Below are 7,209 nucleotides of genomic sequence, written 5' to 3'. Positions count from 1 at the left end.
AATTTATGTGTGAAAAAATATGAAAGGTGTGTAAGGTTTGTATTACCTTCAATGATCCCACTATAGTTTTCCTTACTCCTTACCTCCACATGAACAAGAAATGAGGGCAAGGTGTGCTTCCAGGACAGGAAGGCACAGACAGCAACAAAGTACTAACTGAGTTTCTACCCTCCATTTTATATAAAAAAGGGGTTTTGTCACTTTCTTTTTCCACTGTGAATAAAAATTGACCCTTCAATGGGGCAAGAAATTAGTGAAAATCTCTCCAACAGGGATTTAGAATATAAAGGAAATGTAAAAGTGTTTTTAACACTTCTTAGGTACTTAACTAGCTTCTCTACCCAAAACTAAACAAAAAATGTATGGATGCAATTTTATTCTAAAATACTCTAGGAAAAATACTGTACAAATTTCTAGCAAGAAAGTATTATTCCTCACAGGGTTATTGAGCATTGAAATCTTTATATTGTACTATACCCTAGAAAATATCACATAAGTATGTTGCTGTGGAATTCATGGCACAGATAGTGTAAATTGCCATAAACTATAATCATCTGTAAATACCACTAATGTTAGGCGTTAGGTTATATCTGAATTAGGCTACCTGTCCAGTCACTTTAAATGATCAGTACAGAGCCTGGGGGTTTTATCACCATGAAAAAGGCTGCCCCAGACACAGCCAGGTATAAAAATAGACGAAGAGGCTGCTACCATCTGCTAGATACCCGACACTGTTGAAAGCTTGGATTTCTCCTTTTGCCTGGGAAGAGAGCACGCATTACTATACCCAGCTCCCTTAACTAAAGCTCCTAAGACTAAAGTGGCATTAATTTGTGGATTTTTACATTGAAAATTGTTTCCTGTATATTTGTATGCTTAAGTATCCATAAGGAGTTGACACTGAATTGAAGTAAGGTAAGACTATGGCTACTTAAAAAAAAATGTGTGTGTGAATATATACATATGTTATGTATGTTGCATATGAGTTATACAATTAAATATTTGCATGTTTGTACAAAGTTTTTCTGGACATTTATCTATGTAAAGAGTGGGGGGAATGAAAAACTTTGGTAATGGTAATTACAATGGTTAAATATAACTACAACTACAAATATACCTAAAATATTACAAAGCTCTTTTTAACATGAAGTTACATAGTTAACTCAAATGTAAAGCATACTTGTGAATTTAGAATTTTATTAAACATCCTGATGATTTTTTTTTCAAAAGAATTCAGATTGTACCAAACCTGAATAACAAATAACTGCTGGGCACTTTTTACAAAGGTGAAATAAAACTATGTATCCAATAATGAAGTACTTTAAAGCAATGGTTATAACCTCCATCGGGTTTTTATTTGTGCATGCACCAAAGTTAGCAAAATTTCTTGTACTTCCTAGTCCCTAGCACAAACAGTGGTGACAGATCTTCCCTAAAGGAATGATGACAGCAATAAATACTGAAAAGCAAATTTAACCCTTAACTGTTTGGTGTACTTGATACTTTTATATTGGCTATCTAACCCCCAACCCACCCTTCCAGTCTTTTACTTGCCTGTCCTTGTTCCCAAGAGATATCTTCCACAATTCTGCAGACAATCTTCCGGAGCGGGTCCACATGTGCTCTGTGTATTCTATATTTGTACTCTGTGGTAGGGCAGACTACATTATAGCCACTTTTTATTTTTGAAATTGGTATCCTTATCTTTGTTTGTGTTAGGTTTGTGGTGGATTGAGCTGAATAATATGATGTGACATATTCGTTTTTGTTGGCAAAATTAGAATTTTGAATGTAACTGGTTTTGTTCCTACACCCTAACTCTTTTCATGTGACCCAATTGCCTTTGTCTGTGCTTTCTGTTTCTCACAGCATTGGGTTGTTTGCCTAGCTAGGGGGTGAACACTGCAAATACATCTTACACAGCAGGGAAATATGTCCCCCACCTGTGTATGCTGTGTATGCTTTCCAGCAGTGTGTCATTTGTGCTGTCCCCTCTCTATAAGATCATCTGGCATAAGGACAGTAAGGCTCTACTGTCAATCAACAAGGCAGGGAAGGCAGGAACTGACTATATAACATTCAGCCACAGCATGTAAAATATAAGGGATAATTACTTTTGTTTAAGAAAATGATTCAAAAAAGGGATTATGATTGACCAGCAGTTCTTGTGTGGATTTAAAAGTATAGTATGTAATGATATAGTGGTATTTGTAGGGACATGGTAATTGTAGGCCTCTAATGTGCTTTGGATAAATTAGAGGAGGTTCAAATTTAGTTTCGATATTTATTTCAACCGTTTTTGATTTAGCTAAAAAAGCACATTTATGTAAAGGAACTTTTATTTTCTGTTTATTTAGGAAGAATAGAGCCTTTTCTGGTTTCAGTTGCTTGATGGTTACTAAGATTATGTGTCCTAAATTATTAGGGTTCTCTCTGTGCCTTGGGTTCCGATATTAATCCTTCACCAAGCTCCTCATTGTCCAACAGTCTTCACCATTGACACCATCCCACTGACAAGTCCTTTTACCAATATTCCATCATCAACCAGACCCCGCTTTCCCCGGACCCTAACCCAAACAAACTTACTACCAGACTAACTACGCCAAGTTCAGGGCAGGCGGGCGGGAAGCTCACTCTAGTTAGCCAACTAACAATGCCCCTCTCTTTCTTTCAGCCCTTTTAACTCCTCCAGGCATTTCTCAATCCCTAATGATCACCCCACCATAACCCATACTCTTCTCTTCCTGTCTTAACCTTTACACATCTTTTAGTAACTAATAGCTAATCTGAATTTTGTCGTAACACACCTAATTATTTGAAAATTACACCTGTACAGGATAAAGTTACAGTTATGTTTACCTTACCCTCATCATCTATCTTCAGCACCTAGGTCAGAATGATGTCACTGCCCTTCCAGATAGTCTCATAAAAAACTGAGCTTGAAAAATCTTGCAATAAGATTATCTTCTGGTAGACTAGAGTATCTAATCCAAGAAGATGTAACCTGCACATTGTTTCAAAGGACTCAGTCTGGAATAATGGGGACATCACACCTATTGATGTGAATGTATGGGGATGGTAAGTATATTTCAAAATTCTTCATTTACAGGTATGTTTCCACCTACCTATAGTGGGTTATTTAAGACAGAAGAGGGGCCTGGCCAGCTTAAGCAGATCTATTTTAGTGAAAAGATTTTAATACAAAAGTAAAATGAAACTTTTTCACATGATTTATTTGGATAAAGTACTCTGCTCCAGCAGGCCAGAAAGGCTGTTCTGAAATACAAAGCACTTATTCAATTTAGGCAGATTGCTTGAACTATATACAGTATATAGCATTGGAATTCACCTTTAAGTCACATAGCCTTCAATCACCAGGCACTGTACCCAATTGGCAGTTAGTACTTTTCTATGACGTTGCTGCAGAGTTCCAATAGTGATGTCATTGAGTTATTAAAGAGGCAGCAGAGGAAAATAGGTGTATACAGTCAAAAGGGCACTATTTCTCTCACTGAGAATAATGTTGTAGCATTATCTTTTATTTGAAACCAAAGCTAAAGTACTTACTAATCTAAATGAACACAGAAACTGCTCAATTCCAACCTGAAGACTTTTTTTTTTCCCGCTGACCACCATCCCTGTGATATAGTCTTTCTCCCACTAACCACAGATACTGCAGCTGTTACTTTCTACCACTGACTACTGGTAATGCACATTTTAAATTCCCACTTACCAAGGATACTGAGGGTATTTGTCCCAATACTGACCATTGACACTAAGGCATTTTCCCTACCAATGACTAGCAGTAAAACAAGTAGCACAAGTGGTGGTGTCTTTCTGTATGTGAGAGGTGATCTGAAAGTGAATGCGAAAGAAGAAATTGTTGATGGAGCATGTGATGACGTTGAGGCATTATGGGTGGAGTGAAATATGGGATGCATAATACACAGGTAATTATTGGAGTCTGCTATAGGCCCCCCAGTGCTAAGGAAGAAATAGAGAATCAACTACTAGCACAGATAGATAAGGCTGCAAAAGCTGGCAATGTTTTAATAATGGGAGATTTAACTACCTTGACATTGACTGGATTAATGGCAATACAGGTACAGCAAAAAGGAGGATATTTATGAATTCAATACAAGTAAATGTATTGGTACAGTTTATAGAAGCCCAAACTAGAAATGATACTCTGCTGAACCTTTTTTTTCTTACAATGCACAGCTTGTAACCAATGTGCATATGAAAGAGAATCTAGGTAGCACTGACCATAATATGATTTCGGTAAGCTGTAAACTGGAAGCAAAAATAGGAAAGATAAAAACATTATATTTTAAGAGAGTATTTTTTCCATTGGTTAGGGCGGCTTTTCGTTACCTGGGAGAGAATATTGTCTTTAAAGAACACAGAACAGAAATGGGAATGTTTCAAGTCTGTTCTACGCAAACACACTGAAAAATATATTCCAATGGGTAATAAGTTTAGAAGGATGCATTTAAACCTTATGTGGCTCACAGCAAATGCAAAAAAAAGCCATATAGAATAAGAAAAGGGCATTCCTAAAAAATAAAAATGAAGGATCACCTACATCATTTAAAAACTATAAAGAATAAAACAAAAGTGTGCAAAAAGTGAAAAAAAATAGCAAAACTTAAAAATGAAAGATAGGTCGCAAAGGATTAGGTAAACCTCAAAAAAATTAAATTTAATAATGGCAAAAAGATCAGATCTGAGAATGTAAGATCCTTAAAAGATGTCTCTGGGTTGGTAACTGGGGATAAAGAAAAGGCAGATTTATTAAACACTTTTTTTTGCTCTGTGTACACAAAGGAAAAAGACAGAGCTCCAGTCTAAATTGCTAATAGCAATGCCTTAAATAAGCAACAATGGCTCAAAATTGATATGATTGAGAAACAAAATAAGGTTGACAAAGCACCAGGACCGGATGGATTACATCCATGTGTACTCAAAGAGCTGAGCTCAGTTATTACAAAGCTATTGTTTCTAATTTTTAGAGACTCTTTAATCACCGGGTACAGTATAAGAAGCCATCGCTGCTAATCCCACCAATTATTTCCTCCACCCCCAAATTGACCTTCTAAGAATAAAACAAACACACTTTGTGTTGGAAAAAATTGGCCACAGCAGCCCTTTATTAACACAATATATATACCATCATATTTTATACTGATAATAAACACAACCCCCCAATGTAACATAACCAAAAACCATTTCAAGTATAACAGGAAAAACACCTTCCTGTAAGTCCATGAAAGTCACATAATCATCTTCCATTATCCAGATATCTCCGCTCCACAGCCAGGCCCCCAGTCGCTCATACACCGCCTCGGGGACAGTTAATGGATCTCCCACCTCTCAAATCCTAGCCTCCACAACAACCAAGTGTCATGCAAGGCAAACCTTACCATCCAAGACCCATACCTTTATGGGTCCCAGCCCCCTATATTCTCCATTACCCCAACTCTAACTTTCATGGACCCAAAATAACACGCCCCCCCAGCTGCCATGACAATATCCCCCTCAATCCCCATGCAAGTAGGGAAGGAGGGTGGGAGTGATCAATTACCAAAATTTAATTGGTGCCCCATCCCCTCAGCCCCTCTTTTATGTCCTGTCTTATCTCCCCTCCCATAGACTTTTTGCCCACTATTCACCAACTCAAATATTCCCGCACTTTTTTCCCCGCATTTTTTTTTTTTAATTTCTTAACCCTTACCCCTCTGTCTTCCCTACTCCCCCTGTCATGAGGACCTACGCCAAAATTGTGCTTCAGGCCTGCTTTACAAAGTAACTACAGACCAGTTACTTTAACGTCCATAGTTGGAAAGGAGAGTTTGATAAAGATCCACATGAAGGATTACCTGCTAGAAAATATTATGAGTGATAGTCAGCATGTATTTAAGAATGACCAAAGTTGCCAAAAAAATTTACTCTCTTTTTATGAGGAAGTAAGTAAATATGTAGACAGTGGAATAGCAGTTGATATAGTGTACTTGGACTTTGCTAAAGCATTTGACACAGTACCCCACAGACGGGTATTATGCAAGTTAGGGTCAATAGGCTTAGAAAAGACAATCTGTAAATGGATAGAGAATTGGCTTAAAGACCAAATCCAGAGAGTAGTGATTAAAGATTCATACTCCTAATGGTCTTAGGTTATTAGTGTTGTACCCCAGGGTTCAGTGTTGAGACATTTACAGTTTTACATCATTATAAATGATGTAGATTTTTGGATTAAAAGAATCATTTCTGTGTTTGCAGATGAAATGATACCATGTAATGGAAATAGGTCCACACAGAATGTCTATAATCTACAAGCAGACCTGGATGTACTGTTTGATTGGGCAACCAAGTGGCAAATGACATTTAATATGGAGAAATGTAAAGTTATGCACTTAGGGTCTAACAACATGCATGTTGCATACTGTCCAGGGAGAATACTTTTGGGGTAGTCAAAAAAAGAAAAAGAACTGGGGGTTCTGGTAGATCAAAGACTTAATAATAGCATGCAATGCCAAGCTGTAATATCTAACGCAAACAAAGTACTTTCTTGTTTTTAAAAAGGAATATACTGCAGAGATGCAAAGCATTTGGTCAGACCACATCTGGAATATGCAGGGTAGTTTTCGGCACCAGTTCACAAAAAGGATATTGTGGAATTAGAGAGAGTGCAGAAAAGGGCAACTAAAGAAATAAGGAATGGAGCTCAGCTATTAGGAGAGATTAGCTGAACTGAATCTATTCTACCTTTAGGGGGGAAATGATCACCCTATATAAATATATAAATGGACCATGTAGAGAACTCTCTTTCCAACTATTAACTTTAAGATTGCTACAAAGAACAGGGGAGCACTCTTTGCAGCTGGAGGAAAAGAAGTTTAGGCTCTGGATAAAGAAGATGTTCTTCACTGTAAGGTCTGTAAAAATATGGAATAGGCTCCCCCAGGACGTAGTTTCAGTAACTCATTTAGATTGCTTTAAAAGAACAGGATGCTTTTTTAGAAGCACAAAATATACCTGGATATTAAAGCTTTAAATTAAGATAACAGACTGTTGATCCAGGGAACATTCGATTGCCTCATGGAATCAGGAAGGAATTTTCCCCTGTTGGAGCAAATTGTACCAGGGTTTTTTTTTTGCCTTCCTGTGGATCAATTATATCAGTAGGGTTTTATATCTGGGATATGTTTA

General features: G+C 37.2%; 1 protein-coding gene across 4 annotated transcripts in view; it reads left to right on the top strand.

Annotated features, from left to right (window-relative positions):
* Window positions 1–769: 769 nt before the first annotated feature.
* C10H10orf71 (chromosome 10 C10orf71 homolog) overlaps window positions 770–7,209 on the top strand; it is a 123,783-nt gene continuing 117,343 nt past the window's right edge. For 3 of the 4 annotated variants that reach the window (XR_011922443.1, XM_072424185.1, XM_072424184.1), the window contains exon 1: window positions 770–915. The gene's annotated coding sequence lies outside the window, so the exon portion shown is untranslated. Of the gene's footprint in view, window positions 916–2,883; window positions 3,079–7,209 lie in introns of all 4 variants that reach the window. The other variant, XM_072424186.1, reaches the window with a different exon arrangement.

This window comes from Pyxicephalus adspersus, chromosome 10, assembly GCF_032062135.1.
Source record: "Pyxicephalus adspersus chromosome 10, UCB_Pads_2.0, whole genome shotgun sequence".
NCBI lineage: Eukaryota > Metazoa > Chordata > Amphibia > Anura > Pyxicephalidae > Pyxicephalus > Pyxicephalus adspersus.
Note: the sequence above shows the minus strand (reverse complement) of the source record. Positions and strands in the feature narration are given on the sequence as shown.